Here is a 24408-nt window from a genome sequence, read left to right as displayed (position 1 = left end):
AGATATATATATATATAGTGGAATATTACTCAGCCATTAAAAAGAATGAAATCTTGCCATTTGCAACAACGTGAATGGAGTTAGAGTGTATTATGCTAAGCGATAAAGATAGTGAAAGACAAATACCATACGATTTTATTCATATGTGGAATTAGGAAACAAAACAGATGATCATAGGGGAAAGGAAAAAAAAAGAGGGAGGCATACCATAAGAGACTCCTAACTATGGAGAACAAACTGAGGGTTGCTGGAGGGGAGGTAGATGGGGTGATGGGTTAAATGTCTGATGGGTATTAAGGAGGGCACTTGTTGTGATGAGCACTGGGTATTATGAATCACTAAATTCTACGCCTGAAACTAATATTACACTATATATACTAACTAAAATTCAAATAAAAACTTGAAACATTAAAAAAATTAAGATAGAAATTATTTCTAAAATATTCCACATGTCATATTGATGGATGTAGACGGTTTGTCCATTTTTCTCTTGTAGTGTGGCATTTCTTTTCCTTATTTATAAGAATTCACTGTGTATTAAGTATATGAAATATTTTTCTCTCATATTGCAGATATTCTTTTTAAATATAGCAACATTTAATAGTAATGTGAAGCAATCTTTGTGATTTCTGCTTCTGGAGGCATGCTTAGGAATGTCTCTCTCACTCCAAGATAACATAAAAGTCATTTATATTATTTCAGTTTTCTTCCTATACATTTATGAGATTAAATATCATTTAGAATAAATGTTGACATGGGAAGTCAATCAGGAATCTCCTCCAAAATGTTTAACTAGGTGGTGCAACCCGTCTTGTTGAGTAATTGTTACTTAATAAACACAGATCTAGATCGGTTGCCAACTGCACTTTGCATTCCTTATGTGGGGCACTGCCAACCGTAAGAAGCACCAGTCTGCTCTTTCCCACACCCAAAGAGTAAAGAATTCACATGGTTTCCTACTGAGCAGGGATTCATACTGGCAGAAAGAATAGGGGAAAATATGGCATTTTTAATTACTTGTGTGATCAGCGCAAAACCACTTTGACCTGAATTATCCAATATTTGGGGTGAGGGAGGGATTATCCTGGAACTGTCTGGAAATAAATATAAGTAAGAGGATATCATGAGATTACTGGAGGCCCATTCTGTTTGGTAGGAAGCAGTCAAGGTGTCATTCACCTCTCATCAGAACTGATAGGTCTCTGAAAGCAGATCCCAGCGGGGCACTCATGAGCTTAGCATCAGATGATTTATGGAACCTACCTTCATTAATTCAGCAGTTACTTTTGAGCACCTGTATGTGTGCAGTACTGTAAGGCTCTCAAGCTGTTTATTGGACTGAGGATTAGGTATTGTAATTGAAACCTGTATTAGACAAATGTTTGCCAAAGTCCAAACTCATAGTGGAAGCTCAATAAAAGATTGGGAATTCACTGACCACCTACGTCTTTAGACACTCAACAAACTTAATTTGGATTAAACACAATGAAAATTCATAAATAAAGTTGGCTTGGGCTTCTATATATTTACTTAACATTTTAGGAACACACAAAATGTCTTTTCTTAAAGAGGATTAGCATTCTATAAGGTATAACATTTTAATTACAAAGATTGTGTTTATTTTATTTTATTTTTTAGAGAGAGAGAGAGAGAGCATGTTGGGAGGGGGGGCGAGGTAGGGAAAGAGAGAGAGAGAGACTCTCAAGTAGGCTCCATGCCCAGCACAGACCCTGACATGGGGCTTGATTTCACAGTCTGAGATCATGACCTGAACCGAAATCAAGAGTTAGACACTCAGCCGACTCAGCCACCCAGACGCCCCAAAGATTGTGTTTATATATGAAGTCTCCTGTTCCCATGCAATGTTTAATCCACTAACCATGACAAATTTTCTCCTGAGCTTTACTTTAACCTAAGTTTTTCTGAGTAGAATATAATTAATCCTGGTGATCTATGGCCTGCCCTGGTATTTTGCAGTCTTTAGCATGAAATCTTTCATTTAGAATACTACATGTGGACATGCAAATCTGCAGTTTTACTTAGGAACATGAATTATGAAATGTAATTATAAACACAAATGCCTATTAATTTTACAACTTATAATTGTACTAGAAACCTCCAGTTGGATATACTTGTAACATCCTTTGGTTGAATTCATTTAAATGGATTGTAAAAGAGTAAGCTGTAAGCTGAATTCTATTTAGATTAGTCTCATCATTAAGATCCTTGTATTGGGTTACAAATCTGAGATAGCAGTGAACCGAATAATGTTAGTCCAGGCCACCCCTGCTAGATTTGTTTTTCTTCTTCCATTGCAGACCTGGCAGTCTCTTAATGGGATCAGCTGCATCTGTCAATGGGTAATACCCAGTCAACCTGTTGGTCCCCACGTGGGTCCTTGGAAGGCCTTGGCCTCACCTTGGCCTCTGCCCTTTCTGTTTTTGTGACCAGTAAAGGCTTTACCAGAAGTCATCCTCTGAGGGTGCTGATGGAAGCCACTTCCCACTGGTCTTCCCCACACCGTGCCAGCCCACAGAACTCCCTTAAGGAGCAGAAGTGCGCACTCCAACCCAAGAGGGCACATGGGCCTCCTTACTTAGTAATATTTGGAGTCTTTGACGTTAAGTTAATCTGGATTTAAACTGCAGCTTTGGCTTTTCTCAGTGTGTGTCCCTGGCTGTATATCTTGACTTTTCTTCATCTCACTGCCTTCATCCGGTAAATAAGGACACTGCAGGTTGTTCTGAGGAATATGTATATCATACATAAGCGAGCCTCTGGCAGAGCAGGAACTCAGCAAATGGTAATTCACATTATTCTTATTTCATATCACTGTTCATTTATTTTTTTCCAAGAGTTTCCATTGCCCATACTATGCCCCAGGAGCTATGCTAGATACTGAGGCTACAACCATGAATATCATCGAGCCTACCCTCAGAAGCTTACAGTTTAGTGAGGAAAGAGACAAATATTAAATCACCTACTGTTCAGTGAGATTTAGTGCTGAGATTGGGGTTTCTAAAATACATGGGAGGGCTCCTATAACCCAGCTTTAGGAGCTGCTGGCAAGTGCTTAAGACGCCAATGGTCCCAATTTCTGGAGGAGAGGCAAGGATTTGGCATAAGGAGGAGGAGAGCCTTCTCAGCAGAGGTGGTGGCCTATGGAGGGGCCCTGGTGAGGGATCGGAGATTTGTGGGCTCTGCAAAGACCTCAGTGTGACCCAAGAGCTGAGTTCACTAGATCCTGCAGTGCAGGCTGAACTTTTAAAGAAATGGGTAGTCACTGTTCAGGAACTGATTTTATGCATTTCGAAAGATTTAATGAAATTGAACAAGGAAGAAATGGGTCTCCATGAAGTGAATAACGAACAATACAGCAATTCTCCAAAGAGAAGGGGGTGGAGCTGGGAAGTCTGGAAGGTAGAATTCAAAAAGCCCTGTTTTCTCCACCATGCTTGCAGTTTTAAATATTTGCACGTTCCCCAGACCTAGCCATGATAATACAGCATGAGAACTAAGCCAAACCAAGACTTTTTTTAATGAGGTGGGAGTGACAACCAATAAATAGAAAGCAGAACTAACAGGTTTAAAAGCCATCAGACCAAATCAAAGAGAAGAAAAGGAGAGGAAAATGGTTATCTGTGGATAACTTCTGATACAATTCACTCTCTATTTTATAAACTGGAAATGAGCAGTTTTCTCAAGGACATGATACCCTTTCTTATTCCTAAGACACAATGACTACTTTAAGAAATTATCTCCGCTGCATTTGATTTTTGGTGGAATTTGAATTGGTTATCTGGTCTTATTTGTGGGTTTTGGGGCTTGATCAACAGATACTTATTCACACAAGAGAATATAGCAAAGTTACACTGATAAAATTTTGTTGATAACTTTTATACCAGGTGATTAAATTCTGGCCTAATGTGCCAAGACAGGACCTCATAATATACATTATGGCATTTGTCTAGTCCAAGAAAACTCACTCATCCAAGAAGTCCACTGATAGATACTCATTTAATATAATTACCCTATTATGCATAAAATTATGTGTTTAAAGAGAGTTAGGCAACCTGCTTTAATCACTGCAGTAAGTTGTAAATGAAATGAAAATATCCTGGCTGTGATCTTAAAAGCATTCTGTACCCTATCTGCTATCACCGAATAAAGGCATATTTTCCAGAATGACATCAAAATATTGCAATCATTTATTTGGAAGTAAGAAATCTTAAGAAATTTTAATTAAAAAATCATGTAGGTTGATCCATATTACACATTATAGACCCATCTAGATGACAACAAATTAATGCTTGTGGAATGTGTTATATACAATCATGGTGGTTTGGGAGCTACTTCTGCTTGTTGCTAGTTAAGATTTTCCATGGAAAAATTTCTCGACTGACCGGCAGTAAGTTTCACTAGTTTGTCTTTGACCCCTCCCTACATCTGACCCTTAAGAAGTTCTCTGATGTCACGTACGCACATACGGAGTGAAACAGAGGGAGGTAAAGAAAAATTATTTGAGTCAAACAACAGAATGATTTTTGAAAATGTCTTTTTCAGGTTAAAAAAAAAGGAGAGAGAGAGAGAGAAGAGAAATATAGAGAGCAGCAACTATATTTTAATTATCTTGGTATTGTCCACAGTGACTTGATGATAGTAGATGCTCGAAAAATAGCCATTGGATAGGTGAATAAATGGATGAAAGAAATGTCTTCCCATTTTATAAAACAGTTTGGTTGAGTATTTGGGGGAAATTCTGTTTGTTGACAAATAAATAGAGAAGAATATTTCTATAGACAATCAAGAGACTATAAGTGGATATTTATTCTTTTGCAGAAGCTTTTTTCTTGTCATCAAACTCTATTTGATTTAATTAGGTAGGCAGTGAGTATCAAGTAGTGCAGAAATTTGGCTCCTCTGTAATGAGAAGTCATAACCTGGAGGTCTGACAGCTGGATCCAGTGCTTAGATGTGCTTGATAAGCCTGAGTAATTGTTTTTTTTTTTTGTGAGACATTCATTTACAAATGGAGAATTTTCATGTCCAAATCTCTGGCTTCTCTTGAGTACTGCAAGGTTTGACAATACTGAGCGTTATGTTCTTGTGTGTCAGTAAATGTCTGGAATCAAGTAACACCTTCCTTGTTTTCTCCATTCCCATGGGTTCCTACAAAGTCCACCATGGTAGTCTAATACCAATTGATGTTAATTATTAACCCTATTTGCATTATTCTTTTTCTTAAAGTAGAGAAATATTCCTATGCACCCAGATTGACTGGGTGAGCCACACGTTGCCAGAAAAATGAGAGAGAGCAAATTTTTGTGTGAAAGTGAATAATCACCTTGTTGATGGATATACAAATAAAATATGTCTGTGGGGAAAGAACGAGACACCACCTGCCCCTATGATTCACTTTACTTGTATGGTTCCTATAAGCATTTGAATTTTAATTCTTGCTTTCCAAATATCAGTGATAAAAGGAAGAGAAAATTGAGTCTGTTGGCAGTACAAGAATGGAATTAGAAATGATACGCGCTGGAAAAATCTGGGGAAGTAAAAGTAGCAAGAGATGGAGAAAGGCAGTATTTCTAATTCGAATCTCACTTTTTTCCTATATTCACTTCTTGCTGAATACTGTTGCTTTCTTTGTTAATTATTTTCTCTCTCTCTTACTCCCATCTTCTTCCCAGAAATGATTTTGTTTATGAACAGCCACAGGTAGAATGGACTCATAAGGAAATGAAGTCTAACACCAACTACAGCAACAGTGACAACAATAGCTATTATTTATTGTCCTTCTTTTCTCTGCTTGCCACTAGATTAGGTGTTTTATTTTTTATTTTATTTTTTTTAAAGATTTATTTATTTATTTTAGAAAGAGAGCACAGGGGATGGGGGGAGGAGCAGAGGGAGAGGGAGAGAGAGTCTCAAGTAGACTCTGTGCTGAGCATGGAACCCGATGGGTATTGATATCATGACCCTGACCCTGAGATCATGACCCGAGCTGAAACCAAGAGTGGGACACTTAACCTGACTGTGCCACCCAGACGCTCCTAGATTAGGTGCTTTAAATAAGTTAGCCCTAATCATCACAATATTTATTTAAGATAACATTGCCAACCCCATTTTTACATATGCTGGGACTGAACCTTAGAATGGTTAGATAATTTCCCCAGCTAATAAAAGCTGACCAAGATTCAAATTAGGTTCACATGACTGCATTATACATGCTCTTTCCACTTGGACTTACTTAATATTTGGCTAACCATTCCAACTGGATCATTAACTCATGTTTAAAAAAAAAATAACCCCACCAGCCTGTTTCAGAGTTCATTGATTCTGAAGTATAACTTAGAAAAAATTCTCTTACTATAATTTCAGCCACAGTTGGTCTTTACTTTTCAAACTAACACATGAAAAGATTTTAAAATTTCAGAGCTTTTGTTGTGTACTTTTCTGATACATATGTAACATTATATACAAAGTATATTAGTTATGATATATAGCATTGATAAAATTCTAATGTATATGTTTGTACTTTCATATATATGCAAATTTAATCTGTGTATGGAATTTAAATACTTTCCTAATGAACACATTTATTTGTTCATTTGTTCATTCATTTAGAGTAGTAGTATACAGACAAAAGCCCAGGCTGTCAGTCAACCCAGCATACAAGATCTGGCTCTACCATTTACTACTGTAAGACCTTGTTCAAGTCACTTCACTCTCTGTATTTTAGGTTTTTGGTTTTTGGGTTTTTTTTTTTTAATTTTAAAATAAGACTAACAATGCTGGCTTTATTTGAAAAATAAACTGATATGCAGTTTATCTATTTCTCCTTGACTGTGCTGTAATAGTTTTCCTCTTTTAAGAAATATGTCCATTTCATCCACATTGTCATATTTATTGGCATAAAGTTCCTCCATAATGTTCTCTTATTATATTATTAACATAACAAAGTATTACAGAATATTACAGAAGACTATAGAGTAACAGTGAGGCATCAGCAGTGGTATCGCCACTCTCATTCCCCTAAGTGGTCATTTGTGTACTGATCTTCTCAAAGAGTCATCTTTAGGTTTCACTGATTTTCTCCATTACTTTTATGTTTTCTATTTCATTAATTTCCACTCAAGTATTTCTTTTCTTTTTCTGTTCTTTTTTGGTGATTATAGTTGACACACAATGTTACATTAGTTTCAGGTGTACATAGTGATTCAACTTCTCCAGGCATTACGTTCTGCTCACCCTAAGTAAAGCTACCATGTGTCATCATGCAGCACTATTACAGTTATCATTGACTGTGCTCCCTATTCTGTGCCTTTTATTCTTGTGACTCATTCATTCCACAACTTGCAGCCTGTATCTCCCACTCCCCTTCAACTATTTTGTCCATCCTCCTACCCCCTTCCCACTGGCAACCATCAGTTTGTTCTCTATATTTATAGGTCTGATTCTGCTATTTGTTTATTCAATTGTTTTGTGTTTTTAGATTTCACATATGAGCAAAATCATGTAGTATTTGTCTTTCTCAGTCTGACTTATTCCTCTCAAGATAATGCCTTCAAAGTCCATCCATGTTGTCACAAATGGCAAGATCTCATCCCTTTTTATGGCTAATATTCCATTATATCTATATCTATATACCACATCTTTAACCATTTATGCACTGATGGACACTTAGGTTGCTTCCAAATCTTGGCTATTGTAAATAATGCTGCAATAAACATACAGGTGCATGTATCTTTTCAGATTAGTGTTTTCATTTTCTTTGGGTAAATACCCAGTAGTGGAATTATTGGATCATATGGTATTTCTATTTTTAATTTTTTAGGAAACTACCTACTGTTTTCTAAAGTGGCTGTATCAGTTTAATTCCCACCAACAGTGCATGAGGGTTCCTTTTTTTCTCCACATCCTCACCAACACTTGTTATTTCTTGTCTTTTTTATTTTAGTAATTCTGACAAGTGTAAGGTGATATCTTATTGTGGTTTTGATTTGTTCTAACAAAATAGCAACAGCATTTTTCACAGAACTAGAACAAATGATACTAAAATTTATATGGAACCACAAAGACCTCAGATAGCCAAAGCAATCTTGAGAAAAAAAGAACAAAGCTGGAGGTATCACAGTTCCAGATTTTAAGATATGCTACAAAGCTATAGTAATCAAAACAGTATGGTATCGGTACGAAAATAGACACATAGATCAGTGGAACAGAATACAGAGTTCAGAATTAAACCATGCTTATCTAGTCAGTTAGTTTAAGAAAAAGGAGGCAAGGGGGCACCTGGGTGGCTCATTCGTTAGGCATCTGCCTTCGGCTCAGGTCATGATCCCAGGGTTCTGGGATCGAGCCCCACATCAGGCTCCCTGCTCAGCGGGAAGCCTGCTTCTCCCTCTCCCGCTTCCCCTGCTTGTGTTCCCTCTCTCATTGTGTCTCTCTCTGTCAAATAAATAAAATCTTCAAAAAATAAAAGAAAAAGGCAAGAATATAAAATGGGGAAAAGAGAGTCTCTTCAATAAATGGTGCCAGGAAAACTGGAAAGCAACATGCAAAAGAATGAAACTGGACCACTTTTTTTTTTTTTTGTAAAGATTTTATTTATTTGACAGCGAGAGATATAGCAAGAGAGGGAACACATGCAGGGGAAATGGGAGAGGGAGAAGTAGGCTTCCCGCTGAGCAGGGAGCCTTATGCGGGGCTCGATCTCAGGACCCTGAGATCATGACCTGAGTTGAAGGCAGATGCTTAATGACTGAGCCACCCAGGCGCCCTGAAACTGGACCGTTTTCTAACACCATACACAAAAATAAACTCAAAATGCACTAAATACCTAAATGTGAAACCTGAAACCATAAAAATCCTAGAAGAGAACACAGGCAGTAATTTCTCTGACATCAGCCAGAGCAACATATTTCTAGATATGTCTCCTAAAACAAGGGAAACAAAAACAAAAATAAACTATTGCGACTGCATCAAAACAAAAAGGTTTTGCACAGTGAAGGAAATCATCAACAAAACAAAAAGCCAATCTGTTGAATGGGAGAAAATATTTGCAAATGATATATCTAATAAGGGGTTAATATCCAAAATATATAAAGAACTTACACAACTCATCACCAAACAAACAAACAAGAAAAACAAGCCAATTAAAAAATGGGTAGGGTACCTAAATAGACATTTTTCCAAAGAAGACATACAAATGGCCAACAGACAGAGGAAAAGACGTTCAACAGCACTAGTCCTCAAGGAAATGCAAATCCATTCACATATTTCTTATTTCCTTTGTTTTTCCTACTGTGGTTCATATTTTCTATTTTTTTTCTAATTTCTTAAGGTAGAAGCTGAGTTCATTGACTTGAGATAGTTCTTTTTTTTCTAATAGGGTTTTTATTGCTATAAATTTCTAAGTACTATTTTAGTTGCATCTCACAAACCTTGATATAGCTTATTTTCATTCAGTTGAAATACTTCAACATTATTCTTTTGATTTGTTCTTTAACACATGAGTTTTGTTTAATTTCCAACTATTTGAGGATGTTTCCAGATATTTTCCTGTTACTAATTTCTAATTTAATTTCATATAGTTAGATAGCATTTTTTGTATAACTTGAATTCTTGTAAATTTACTGAGACTTGTTTTATGACCCAGAATATGGTCTATTTGGGTAAATGTTCTGTATGCACATTAAAAAATGTACATGTTACCATTTTGGCCTCAGTGCTCTCTAAATGTCAATTAGATTGGTTGATAATGTCATATCAATTGACTGATAATATTATCTAGTTTTCTATATCTTTACTGATTTTTTTGGTCTACTTGTTCTGTAAGTTATTGAGAAAATGGTATTGAAATCTGTCATTGATGAGGAGCCTGGCCACAGGGGAAGTCTTCTTTGTGTGTGTTTCCTATAGCTTGCAGTGGGGGTTGGTGGAGGGGGGAGACACCAGGTCCCATGTGATAAAGCAGGCAAGAGTGTGTGCATCACCCAAGGAGTGGGAAGGAGTGGCCCTACATTCCAAAGTTGATCTACATCACATCCACTTTTGCAAACATCTTTTCCAGTGTGGTTTGAGAATGTTCTTTTAATAAACATCTTTGCTTTGTCAATAAAAAAAAAAAACCCAAAAAACCAAACCAAAACAAAACAAAACATGAACAAAAATATAACCATAGTTATGGCTTCCTCTAATATTTCCGGCAGTTCTATCAGCTTTTGCTTCATGTATGTTGAAACTCTGTTATTGGGTGCATAAATGTTTAGGATTCTTCTATCATCTTGATAACTGAACCCCTTTATCAGTATGAAATAAACCTCTTTATCCCTGGTAGATATTTGTGCTCTAAATGATACTTTGTTGATGTTAATATAGACTTTTTACTTTTAATTTACTGTGTCTTATATTTAAAGTACATTTTTCGGAGGCTGCATATATTTTTTTAAGTTTTTTATTCTAATTACAGTATAGTTAACATACAGTGTTGTATTAGTTACAGGTGTACAATATAGTGATTCAGCAGTTCCAAACATTACTCAGTGCTCATCAGGATATGTGTATTCTTAACTCCCTTCACTTATTTCACCCATCTTCCCACCAATCTCCCCTCTGGTAACCATAATTAAGAGTCTGTTTCTTGGTGTGTCTCTCTCTCTCTCTTTTTTCCCCTTTGTTTTATTTCTTAAATTCCACATATGAGTGAAATCATATGGTATTTGTCTTTCTCTAACTGATTTATTTCACATGGTATAAGTGGCAAGATTTCTTCCTTTTTATGGCTGAATAATATTCCACTATAGAAATACATATGCCACATCTTCCTTATCCATTCTTCAGTTGAGGAACACTTGAGTTTCTTCCATAGGCTGGCTATTGTAAATAATGCTACAATGAACATATGGAAGCATGTATCCCCTTGAATTCATGTTTTTGTATTTTGGCGCTAAATAACCAGTAGTGTGATTACTGGATTGTAGGGTAGTTCTATTTTTAACTTTTTGAAGAACCTCCATATTGTTTTCCACAGTACCTGCACAAGTTTGCATTCCCATCAATGATACATGACAGTTCCTATTTCTCTACATCCTAGCCAACACTTGTTGTTTCTTGTTTTTTATTTTAGATGCTGCATAGAATTTTGCTTTGTCTTTTCTATAATCTGATAAGCTCTGACTTTTAATTTAACTTAATTTCCTTTCATATGATTATCTTTCATATAATTATGATATGGTTGTTTTTGAATATATCATCTTACTATTTGTATTATCATTTGCCCCATCTCTCCTTTTCCATTTTTCTTCTTTTTAAAAAAATTTTGTTAGGGTAAGTATTTTTTATGATTTCATTTAATCTTATTTATTAGTTTGGAATTTTTATTGTTCTATTTTAGTGGTTGCCATAAAGTTTATAGTATATATTTTAACTTGTCACACTAAAACTTCAAAAGATATTATACCACTTAATATATAGTATAAGAATATTACAACAGCATTCTGCCATTTCTTTCCTCCTAAGGTTTGTGTTATATTATACCTCTTACTTGTACAGGTTATAAACCAATAACAAGACATTGTTATTATTCTTGCTTCCAATAGTCAGTTATCTTTTACAAAGACTTAAATAATGGGAAAAATTTACTCATATAGTTATCGTTTCTGATGCTCGTCTATCCTTTTTATAGCAACAGTTTTTTATGTGGTATCATTTTCCTTCTGCTTTATTGACTTCCTTCAACATTATTTGGAGTGCAGTTTTGCTGGTTTTAATTTTTTCATATGTTTGAAATAGTCTTTTTCGTATGTCTGAAATAGTATATAGTGTAGTACTTTCTCGTATGTCTGAAATGTTTGCTTTTGAAAGATATTTTTGAGGAATAAAGATATCTTGTTTTACATTAAATATATCTTTTATTCTCTGGCTGTTTTGAAGATTTTCTCTTTATCATTAGTTTTAAACAATTTGATTATGATGTGACATTTCTTGTGCTTGAGGTTTATTGAGCTTCTTGGATCTGTTGGGTTATAATTTTCAACAGATTTGGAAAATTTCAGCCATTATTTCTTCTTCTGCCCCCCCCTTTCCTCTCTGTCTTCGGAGACTCCACTTATACTTGTATTAAGCTATTTGAAGTTGTTCCATAGCTCACTGATGCTCAATTTTTTCTGTCCTTTTTTTATTTGGAAACTTTCTGTTGCTATGTCTTGAAGCACATCAGTCTTTTTTTCTGTAGTGTCTAATCTGCTGTTAATTGCTTCCACTATCTTTTTCATCTCAGACATGCTGTTTTTCAGCTCTGAAGTTCTAATTTTTAAATATCTTCCACATCTCTACTTAAGATGTCCAGTCTTTCTTATAGGTTTCTGGGCATATGAAATATAGTAAAATAACTACTTTAATATCCTTGTCTACTAATTCTGTTATCTGTGTCATTTCTGAGTCAGTTTCAATTGATTGGTTTTACTTTTCATCATGCATCTTAGTTTCCTGTTTATTTGTATATCTGTTATGCAAAAACATTGTGAATTTAACTTGCTGGGTACTAGGCACTTTTGGGTTCCTAGAAATGTATTGTACCTTTGTTCTGGAACACAGTAAGCAGTTTGGTCCCTTCAGGTCTTGCTTTTATGCTTTGTTAGGTACAATCAAGGCAGCATTTCCTGAGGGCTAATTTTACCCCACTACTGAGCCTTCTGAGTACTCTACTAAGTGACCCATGATTTATGAGGTTTTCCATTTGGGCTCTTGGCAATAGGCAATATTCCTTGCTATGAGTGCTCCAGGCATGTGCTCACTAAGGCTCTCAGATGCTTCTTTCTCCAGGCTCAGGTAGTTTCCTCACACTCACAAAGTGACCAGAATTCAGCTGAATACACTGTAGGACCAGCTGCAGACCTCCAGAGCTCTCCTTATAGGTCTCTTGTCACTGGTCCTCTGTCCCTGGAACCACAGCTGCCTTGGGCTCCCTGGATTCCCTGCTCTGTCTCCTCACCTCAGGGAGAACACTGGGCTTCTCCTCTTTGCTCCACTGACTGCAGACTTCCTCCAGGCATTGAGTGGGGGCAATCACAAGTCTTATCTCATTCATTTTCTGTCTCTCTGGGATCACTGTCCTTTATTACCCAATGTTCAATGTCTTGAGAACCATTGTTTCATGTATTTTCATATGTATTTCATTTTTTATATATTTTATTTTTTCATATATTTTTTAGTTGTTTCAGGTATGAGGGTTAATCAGAGCCCTCTTTGCCCATCTTGGTCAGACCTGGAAGTTGCTGAGCTCCAGACTGAACCAGAATTTCCTGGGGGCACTTCCCAGTTCACCAAGCTCAAACAGAAAGCAGCCATCTCACTGGGCAGCCAGGAGTCTTGGTCCCAAGTCACAGAAGAGCAGCATCCAGCAGTGCAAGTTTAGCTGGGGTGTCACGGCTAAACTGGTTGTTTTTTAAATCCCCTCTCTCAAAGCTTCCTAAGTCTAAACTCTCCGACTCACCTGGGCAAACTTCATTGTTTTTGTTCTGAGTTTACAACCTCTAGAGGCACGTCAGAGAAAATAAGGGGACTTGGCCAAAATTTAATCCCCTGCACTTCACTCAGTGATCCTTTATCCATGTAGGTCCTCAGATTTTCCATAGCTTCCCTCCAACACACACACACACACACACACACACACACGATGATTGTGCTAAGTTCTTCAAAGATGGGTCACCGCAGTACTTCCCTGAGATTCTTTCTCAGCACTTCTTTTCTATCCATATCTCTTCTGAAACAAAAGCCAACATAACAACATTTCTACAGCAAAATCACAGCCTATTGACTCTGAATCTCAGCCACCAGCCTTTCATTCAAATCCACATATGATCTTGTGACTAGTTTTAGTTTGTAGGTTCTATACACCACTCAGTGAAAAGAGGGTCATTTGTACATCATTTCGCATATAGATCTCTTCCTTCTTCCACATGGACCAGTTCACAGAATAACAGGTGGACAAAAGATAGTTTGTTTCCCATTTAACTAAATTTGGCTAAAGTTTAATCAAGCCCAAGTCTAAAGATTTCCTAAGAGACACTGAGACCCATTTGTGCTGTCTGGGTGGTGGCCTAGCACCTCACACAATCAGGGGGTCGTACATCCCTTCCCTACCCTAAGAAAGAGGTCTGGGTTGGGAAACGTGAAAGAGGCTCCTCACCTTCTAAACATCCATCCGAGTCATGTCCAGAGCATTCCTGTTAACACCGTCTATGAGGGAAGCGTGGAACTACTTGCCTCCTGAAGTGAACTTCAAATTAGCTTTAGCTTTTTTGTTTAACTAGTTGTTCAGCCTTGAGCAAAGCACGTTACCTGGGCTTGTTTCTGTTTCTTTATCTGTTAGTAAAGAAAAGGCCATGACAGTTTGATTTCCAAGAATCTTTCCAGCTCCAGAAAACTTTGCTTATTTTTGTATAGATATGGGACAAAATAACTATGGGAGAGGGTAGAATCCTGTGTTTCATTTAGTAGGTTCTATGAAGCAGAAGACTAAAAAGTATGTGGACAGACCTATTTAGCGCACCCACGTGACCGCAAAAAAAATCTAAGTCATTAACATAGTTCCTCACATACTATCGAGGCTCATTCATTTAGTAAACATTTCGTTCTTTGAGATATTTGTATCATGTGACCATAAATAATAAATTAGTGGCACTCTGTGAGCCGCAGCCTTTCAAGGGAGCGGTTGTGTGTTCGCCGTGTTAGGAAGAAGATGTTCTGGTCCGTGGTGCCTCTGGCGCGGCCGAACCCCTTCAACACGCTCCACCTGCGGCTGGTACACGACGGCCTCACGGGCCCGCCCCGCCGTTCCCGCAGTCTGGCGGCAGCCGCTGTGCAGGAGGACAGTTACCAATGTGGCTTCCTGAAGTTTTACGCACCGTGTGGCTTTGGTGGGTTCTTAAGTTGTGGTCTGACCCTCACTGCGGTCGTTCCTCTGGATTTAGTGAAATGCCGTATGCAGGTGGACCCCCAGAAGTACAAGCGCAAATTTAATGGATTCTCGGTTACTCTTAAAGAGGATGGTGTTCGTGGTTTGGCTAAAGGATGGGCTCCGACTTTCATTGGCTACTCCCTGCAGTGGCTCTGCAAGTTTGGCTTTTATGAAGCAACGTGCTTGGGGAGGAGAATGCCTGTCTCTGGCGCACCTCACTATATTTGGCTGCTTCTGCCAGTGCTGAATTCTTTGCTGACATTGCCCTGGCTACTGTGGAAGCTGCTAAGGTTCGAATTCAAACCCAACCAGGTTATGCCAACACTTTGAGGGATGCAGCTCCCAAAATGTATAAGGAAGGAGGCTTAAAAGCATTCTACGAGGGAGTTGCCCCTCTCTGCTGAGACAGATACTGTACACCATGATGAAATTTGCCTGCTTTGAACGTACTGTTGAAGCATTGTACAAGTTTGCAGTTCCTAAGCCCAGAAGTGAATGTTCAAAGGCAGAGCAACTGGTTGTAACATTTGTGGCAGGTTACATAGCTGGAGTCTTCTGTGCAATTGTTTCTCACCCTGCTGATTCCGTGGTATCTGTGTTGAATAAGGAGAAAGGTAGCAGTGCTTCTCAAGTTCTTCAGAGACTTGGATTTAAAGGTGTATGGAAGGGACTCTTTGCCCTTATCATCATGATTGGCACTCTGACTGCACTACATTGGTTCATCTATGACTCTGTGAAGGTCTACTTCAAGCTCCCTCACCCTCCTCCACCTGAAATGCCAGGGTCTCCGAAGAAGCAGCTTGGGTTAACTCAGTAGAATGATCAAAGCAAATGTGGACTGAATCTGCTTGTTGATCAGTGTTGAGGAAAGTGCAAGAGGAACTTTTATATATCTGACAGTAGGAAATTGTCTATTCCTGGTATAATTACTGTAGTCTCTTGCCTAAGGCGAGGGTTGCAAACCCACTGTTGAAATAAACCCAACTATTCATGAAAAAAAAAAAAAAGAAATTAGTGGCAGAGATAGGAATAAAGTGTAAGATATTTACAAGTCCTTTGTCCTGTATGAATCTCTCATTTTATATATGAGTCTATAAAATAAAATTATGCCATATTAAAAGAAAATGAACTCAGCATTGAAAAGGTAAAACTTTCCATCACTGAAATTTATCTTATTAGGATCTCAAATTTTAACATTGCATTAATGTGGCTCATTACATTTAATGATTTCAATAAAAATAAAGACAGTAGTCCTCAAAATTTGCTTAAATCTTCTTCCTGTGGTCTTTAGAAAAAAAATTGCTTTCCTGTGTGGATCTCCTCCAGAATTTTTAATCTAAGCATGATTTCTTTGATAATCCAAATTATGGAAATTATTAGCACAGCTAGCCACTTGTTTCCTTCAGACGATGAACAGTGCACTAATTAACTATGCTGTGGCACGTTCTGTCGATGATTAACCAACTGTGATGGAGTTATTTACACCTCTGGAAGCTATGCAGAATTTTACACATTTGAAGCTTGGGCTAAATCATCCCTGGCAATAGAATTTCAAACTTACACTTAAAAAGCTGCTGAAAAACTTTAAGTGTAAGTTTTATTATTGTTATAAAATTTCATTTTTATGAGATTTGTGTTTTCATTTGTTAATGGATTATCATTTTAAAAAAGAAAGTTATGTTCAGTGAGTAGAAAGAATTGAAAGTCATAAATTCTTTGTTTTCAGTGATGTGAAACATACTAATATTTAAGTAAAATGAGATCCTCCTATATCTAGGCATTTATATATTTGTGTTATTTACATAGCTGGGCTTGTGTTAGTAGAAAACACAGAAATGTTCATATTCAAAACAAATAAAAAATGATACTAAACTTTGTAGTCTTAGTAGTTTGGGATTCAAGGTCATTTTGAAGATGTTAGATTTCAATAGCATTTTGTGTAGTAAAAAAAATTTTTTTTGATTCCCTCACAAATATGCTATAAAACAGAGCTTGTATGTTAAATTTAAAAACCAAAGGATTGCAATGTGATCCACCACACCAAATCTGTTTTGCCATACTGAGGATACCAAACTGTTACTTGCTTTTTGCAGAGATAATAAAGCAAAATACTAGATTCTGATTTATCTAGTGTTTTACTAAAGCGAAATCCATTATTTGTTGTTTTGTTTTTTGCGTCATTCACTCAGAAGCAGCAGCAAGAAATGAAGAGTTCATGCTGACGATTTTATTAGCATGCTTACATGTAGATGATCCTTCCTGTGACAAGTCTGGAGGAAAACAGATGTAAACGCACCACCCCCCATGTCTGATCCCCTCACCCATCAGTACAGACCCTCCTCCACGAAACCTGTCCTTCCCAACCAGCCTCATGCAACCACTGTTCTTCTGTAGCCCGAGCACACATTTTTGGTGTCTTTATTTAGACAAGCAATCATATCTTCTGCCTCGTGACATCCTTTCAATCTTTGTTAGACGAGTCTTTTTGCGCTACTTTTCTCTGTTTATGTCTCATCTTTAAAGTTTAGATCTCTGAGTTCTTTATAAATAGCACCGTCCTCCTCCTCAGAATCCTGAATAAATTGTGAATTCCTTCAGCCAACAATAAGCCCCCACGATGTCTCAGGCACTGTTCTAGGCCGGAGGACGGCCCAATAAGTGATAGGGATGTAACAGCTTACGCTCCTGGAGCTTACATTCTAACTGAATGAGATAAACAATAACATCAGTAAGTCAGTCACAGAGCTTGGTGGTGATTGCCATCGGAGGGCCAAGTGGAGCTGTGTGGAAGGGAGCAGAGGTGCAGTAGACACAGACAGCGTGGAGTCGAGCGACTAAGCGGCAGTGATCCTGGGAGGAGTCTGCCCAGCAGGATGCACAGCCTAGGGGAGGAGAAGAAACTACACTCAGGCCCCTGTCAGGTGGAAAATGGAGAAGCTGTGCCGGATGTGAGCAGATTATTGGTCCCGAATTTACCAATCAGGGAAATTACTTCCCCCACCCCTAAGGAGGAGTGGGCAAGGAGAGGAGAAAAGCAAGAAACGGTCAGGGAGGGGACACTTCCTATCATGTGGAAGAAATACAAGAGTGGGGACATTCTCCTCCCTGCACTACTTTTTCTATTTTTATTTTTTAAATTTTAAAAAAAATTATTTTTAATTAACATATAATGTATTATTAGTTTCAGGTGTGTGATAGTCTTATATAATACCCGTGCTCATTACATCACATACCCTCCCCAAAGTCCATCACCCAGTTACTCCATCCCTCCACCTCCCCCCCCTCCAGCAACCCTCAGTTTATTTCCTAAGATTAAGCATCTCTTATGGTTTGTCTCCCTCTCTGGTTTCATCTTGTTTCATTTTTTCCTCTCTTCCCCTATGATCCTCTGCCTTGTTTCTTAAGTTCCACATATCAGTGAGATCATATGATAATTGTCTTTCTCTGATTGACTTATTTTGCTTAGCATAATACCCTCTAGTTCCATCCACGCCTTTGCAAATGGCAAGATTTCGTTTTTGATGGCTGCATAATATTCCATTGTGTATATATACCACATCTTCTTTATCCATTCATCTGTCGATGGACATCTGGGCTCTTTCCACAGTTTGGCTCTTGTGGACATTGCTGCTATAAACATCAGTGTGCACGTACCCCTTCGGATCCCTACATTTGTATCTTTGGGGTAAATACCCACTAGTGCAATTGCTGGATCATATGGTAGCTCTATTTTCAACATTTTGAGGAACCTCCATACTATTTTCCAGAGTGGCTGTGGCAGCTTGCATTCCCACCAACAGTGTAGGAGGGTTCCCCTTTCTCCGCATCCTCGCCAACATCTGTCGTTTCCTGACTTGTTAATTTTAGCCATAAGATTGACCGGTGTGAGGTGGTATCTCATTGCGGTTTTGATTTGTATTTCCCTGATGCCGAATGATGTTGAGCACTTTTTCGTGTGTCTGTTGACCATTGGATGTCTTCTTTGCAGAAATGTTGCCCATCAGGTTTAAACACCAGCCTATGATTAATCAGAGGTGTGGCCCCTGCCCTGGGGTGGGGCTCAGCCTATGTGGACAGTTCACACCCTGAGCCTTGTAGCGCACTTAAACAACCTGGATTTGGAGGTTGCTCACAATGCTAACAATCTATGGAGGCTCTGATAGCCCCACACAGATTTACAAAAGCCTGAGTGTCCCCACTAGGTCCACTGTTGCACCATTATACACTAGTGTGGATTGTTAAATATGAAAATACTTCCAAACTACTTTCCCTAGCCACTACCCCGAGCTCTCCTCTCCCCACCCCAGTTATTTCTGCATTGCCCTGACCCTTCCTCAGATCCCGTGGATACTCCTCCATCCAGCATCTAAGGGACAAGAGCCCTGCACAGCAGGGTGCCCAGGACATAGCCACGATGGACGTCTGAAGCCCTTGTTGTGCAGATCGTTAAATGTAAATGTGGCCTCTGGGCCCCACACAGGGTCCTACCAAGGCCCAAGAAAGTGCCCAAGATTCCATAGAAAGGTCACTATTTAGGAACAATGTTGCTATAAACTACCCATTTAATCCTTCCCAATTTCACCAGTAGAATCAGTCACTCCATCACCTCTGGGGCAGAGTGATTAAGGAGGAGGGCTAGGCTATCGTACTAGCTGAGCTCCTATCACATGGAAGGAAATGTGAGGTGTAGCAGAAAAGAGTTCCACCCTAACACCTACAAGTAGATGTCAGTTTCATGAGGACAAGAAGCAAAGCTTATACTTCCTGGTATATACATGCTTAATATGTGTTATCCCAATTAACATATTGTGCCCCTTTTATCTTAATCTTAAGATCCAAAGGAATTTAATCAATATGTTTTTCCCATAGTCGACATAGATTTATGAATGTCGTTGTTGTTATAACATTTCAAGTTCATTCAGGTGGAACTGTGCATCTGCAAAGCTAGAAAAAGTCATCTTGCTTTTTACTGCTCAATAAGAGCTAATGACATCTTGAACTAGATTTGGAAGTGACCTGTACTGCCAAGATTAACACATAATGAAGAGCACAGAGAAAAGCTGGCAAGAAAGTCAGAAATTCAAAATTGAAATAGACCAATAATGTATCCATAAATGTATGCATTATTTTAGATAAGGAATCTGAATGAGCTTCAACCCAGGTGTTTCACACCAGGGCTGTCAGGATGCTTAGCTCTAGGATGTGCATTCTCGTTGTATATTTTACTGGATCTGTGCAGCAGACCCCAACGTTTGTCTTCTCTGAAAGCTGTGTGGTGTTGTGCACTGTTTACAACCTTACAGTGTGCTAACTTTACAGGGAAAAAGGGCTGAAATGGTTTATCAACCTGCAGTTATGTAACTGCTCATCCATTTCCCTGACAAAAGCGTAAGCAGCTGAATGCAGACACATTCTCTTGTTTACCTTTGCACGCTTTTGAATACACCTCACAATGCCATGTATACAGCAGGTGCTCCATAAATGTTCATTTCATGAACCAAAGCTTTTAAGGTCTGTTTAAATCTCTACACTTACACTTCCAACACAGTCGCAAATAGGTATGCATGGCTAATAGGCACAAAGGCACATGGGGCAAGCATGGCTGAGCATGGCCCACGCTGGACTCTGCAGACCTTATATGAAAGAAGGGATGCAAAACATCACTTCATCTCCTATACAGACAGTGCGTGGAAATGGTAGCATTCTGTACATGTTGAGCAAAGTGAAATATATTAATAATGTTAATTTTACTTCTTTCTTTTTTACTTTTTAATTTGATGAGAAAATGTTAAGTTATGCACGCGGTTTGCTTTCGTGACTCACATTAGATTGTTTTGGACAATGTTGCTGTGGACAAAAATGTGCCCAGTGGTGAGTTAAAAGTTACCTCCCGTGGTCGCCATAACATGCACGTAAGCCCTAGGACAATGGAGTGCACAAGTTTTGCTGTCATCGGAACTGGCATAACATTTTCACTGTGGTATATAAAGAACATTTGCAGGGCTAGGACAGTGACGAAGGACTGCAGTGTGGTTCTCACATGGACTCCCACTGACCTCAGGGGTAAATTACCTTCTGTTAGTGTGCATGATCTCCCACTTGTGAAGCTCTATTTTAAACAAATGCGCTTTGAAGGCCCTTCGAAGAATGAGCTGATGTCAGGCTGTAGAGGAACTCAGATTTTCAGCAGCCAACTGTGCAAACCTAAATGTTAGACTCTGGAAGAAATACCTAAGTATACACAAAGATGTATTTGGGGCTGCACTGGTGTCAAAAATCCACCAGATTTCAAAGAGTGGTTCACACTCTTTGAAAATATATTTAAATCAAGATGATGTATATTAAGTGTTCATATTTAAATAATTACATATAAAAATGAAAAATACTCTTTAGGATAAAAAGTTTTACCTTATGAAATTAACTAATTAGAAAATTGCTTTAAAATTAACTTTTTTTTTTAAACTTGTTCAAATCTTGACTTTGGATCAAAACCAAAATAATAATAGCAGCATGCCCTATGAAAAGTTGTTAAGTGAAGTGATAATACTACACCGGTAATTTTTCCATCTTTTGTCACAGTCTCTGTTAAATTTTGTAATATACACCATACAGGAGCATCTTCCTTATAATTTTATGATATTTTGAAAAAAACTCAAATAATTTTCAATTAGCATTTCTTTTAAAAAACTATTTCCAGTTATCACAACAATCTATACTGTTGAAAATATATTATTAAACTTTAGATAATATATACCAATAAAGCCCTTATCTTTTTGTAGGTAAATTATTTAGTTATCTTTTATGTTACAAGAAATGCAATGCAGTATCAGCTTTTGTGAACTTGCTTCTAAACTGATAAAATCCCTCAACAGCTGCACATCATAAAATAAGCCAATAATTTCTGGACAGAATCCTAATTATTAAGAATTATGATGCCACATTTCTAGACATGTACACTACACATAAAAAGTGAAATCATCTTCTAATATAGAAAATCTTTACTGTACTATTTTAATAATGTTATCTTCAATGTATTTGAATGATTAACAGTTACATTATGATTGTTATTTAAGTCATTGCAACTTTGAAACGATGTTTTTAAATGGTATATATTTTATAAAGAAATAGAGGAAAATGGCAAAGAGAAACAAAGAGATAGATTTTTGCATTTACTCAGATATATACCATTTCCAGTGTTCATCATGCTTTTCCAAAGTTCCAAGTTTTCCATTTGATGTCTTTTCAATCATCTTGAAGAATTTCCTCTGCCTTTATTATTTCTTGTGTTATAAATCTGCTGCTTCTAGTCTTCTTTTATTTGAAAATGTCTTTATTTCACCTTCATTTTTTTCATTGTTTTTTTTTCCAGTTTTTTTGAGAAATAATTGACATGCATCACTGTGTAAGCTTATTTTTTAAATTTTTACTGATTTTTTTGGTATCGAGTTTTTATTTAAATTCTAGTTAGCTAACATATAGTGTAATACTGGTTTCAGGAGTAGAATTCAGTGATTCATCACTTACGTACAACACCCAGTGCTCATTACAGGTGCCCTCCTTAATACCCATTCCCCCGTCTAGCCCATCTCCCGCCCACATCCCCTCCGTCAACCCTCTGTTCTCTATCATTAAGAGTCTTTTATGGTCTGCCTCCCTCTCTTTCTTTTTTTTCCCCCAATGTCAATCTCTTTTGTTCCTTAAATTCCACATAGTGAAATTATATGGTATTTTTATCTTTCTCTAACTTATTTTGCTTAGCATAATATTCTCTAGCTCCATCCACTTTGTTGAAAATGGCAAGATTTCATTCTTTTTGATGGCTGAGTAATATTCCATTGTATATAATATATACTACATCTTCTTTATCCATTCATCAATGTCAATGGACATTTGGGCTTTTTCCATAATTTGGATATTGTTGATAACGCTGCTTTAAACATCAGGGTGCATGTACCTCTTCTAATCAGTATTTTTGTATCCTTTGGGTAAATACCTTGTAGTGCAATTGCTGGGTCATAGGGTAGTTCTATTTTTAACTTTTTGAGGAATCTCCAGACTGTTTTCCAGAGTGGCTGCACCAGTTTGCACTCCCACCAACAGTGTAAGAAGGCTCCCCTTTCCCCGCATCCTCACCAACATCTGTTGTTTCCTGGGTTGTTAATTGCAGCCATCTGACAAGTGTGAGGATCATATCTCATTGTAGTTTTGATTTGTATTTCCCTGATCCCAAGTGATGTTGAGCATTTTTTCATGTATCTGTTGGCCATTTGTATTTCGTCTGTTCCTGTCTTCTGCCCATTTCTTAACTGGATTATTTATTTTTGGGGTATTAATTTTGGTAAGTTCTTTATAGATTCTGGATACTAGCCCTTTATCAGATACGTCATTTGCAAATATCTTCTCCCGTTCTGAAGGTTCCCTTTTAGTTTTGTTGATTGTTTCCTTTACTGTGCAGAAGCATTTTATCTCCCAGTAGTTCATTTTTGCTTTCGTTTCCCTTACCTCTGGAGACAGATAAAGTAAGAAGTTGCTGTGGCTGAAGTCCAAGGGGTTGCTGCCTGTGTTTCTCCTCTAGGATCTTGATGATTTTCCTGTCTTACATTTAGGTATTACATCTATTTTAAATTTATTTTTGTGTATGGTGTAAGAAAGTGGTCTAGTTTCATTCTTCTGCATATTGCTGTCCACTTTTCCTAACACCATTGTTGAAGAGACTTTTTTCCACTGAACATTCTTTCCTGCTTTGTCAGAGATTAGTTGACCATATAATTGTGGGTTCATTTCTGAGTTCTCTATTCTATTCCATTGATCTATATGTCTGTTTTTGTACCAGTACCACACTGTCTTGATAATTACAGCTTTATAATGTAGCTTGAAGTCTGAGATTGTGATGCCTCCGACTTTGCTTTTCCTTTTCAACATTACTTTGGCTATTTGGAGTGGAACATACAAATTTTAGGATTGTTTGTTCTAGCTCTGTGAAAAATGCTGATGGTATTTTGATAGGGATTACATTGAATATGTAGATTACTTTGGGTAGTATAGACATTTTAACAATACTTGTTCTTCCAATCTGTAAGTATGGAATGTTTTTCCATTTCTTTGTGTTATCTTCAATTTCTTTCATAAGTTTCTATAGTTTTCAGCATACAGATCTTTTACCTCTTTGGTTAGGTTTATTCCTAGGTATCTTACAGGTTTTGGTGCAATTGCAAATGGGATCGATGCCTTGATTTCTCTTTCTGCTGCTTCATTATTAGTGTATAGAAATGCAACAGATTTCATTACATTGATTTTATATCCTGCCACTTTGCTGAATTCCTGTATCAGTTCTAGCAATTTTTTGGTGGAGTCTTTTGGGTTTTCTACACAGAGTATCAAGTCATCTGTGAAGAGTGAAAGTTTGACTTCTTTCTTGCTGATTTGGATGTCTTTTATTT

General features: G+C 37.5%; 1 protein-coding gene and 1 pseudogene across 1 annotated transcript in view; both read left to right on the top strand.

Moving 5' to 3' along the window:
• PACRG (parkin coregulated) overlaps positions 1-24408 on the top strand; it is a 514366-nt gene that overhangs the window by 225924 nt on the left and 264034 nt on the right. The gene's annotated exons all lie outside the window — the stretch shown is intronic.
• Positions 14750-15862, top strand: LOC114209304 (solute carrier family 25 member 3 pseudogene; annotated as a pseudogene).

Source organism: Eumetopias jubatus, unplaced genomic scaffold, assembly GCF_037043125.1.
Source record: "Eumetopias jubatus isolate StellerSeaLion01/CBP00866 unplaced genomic scaffold, mEumJub1_p1.0 scaffold_6, whole genome shotgun sequence".
Classification (NCBI taxonomy): Eukaryota; Metazoa; Chordata; class Mammalia; order Carnivora; family Otariidae; genus Eumetopias; species Eumetopias jubatus.
The sequence above is the reverse complement of the archived record's forward strand: the minus strand, read 5'-3'. Positions and strand labels throughout refer to the sequence as shown.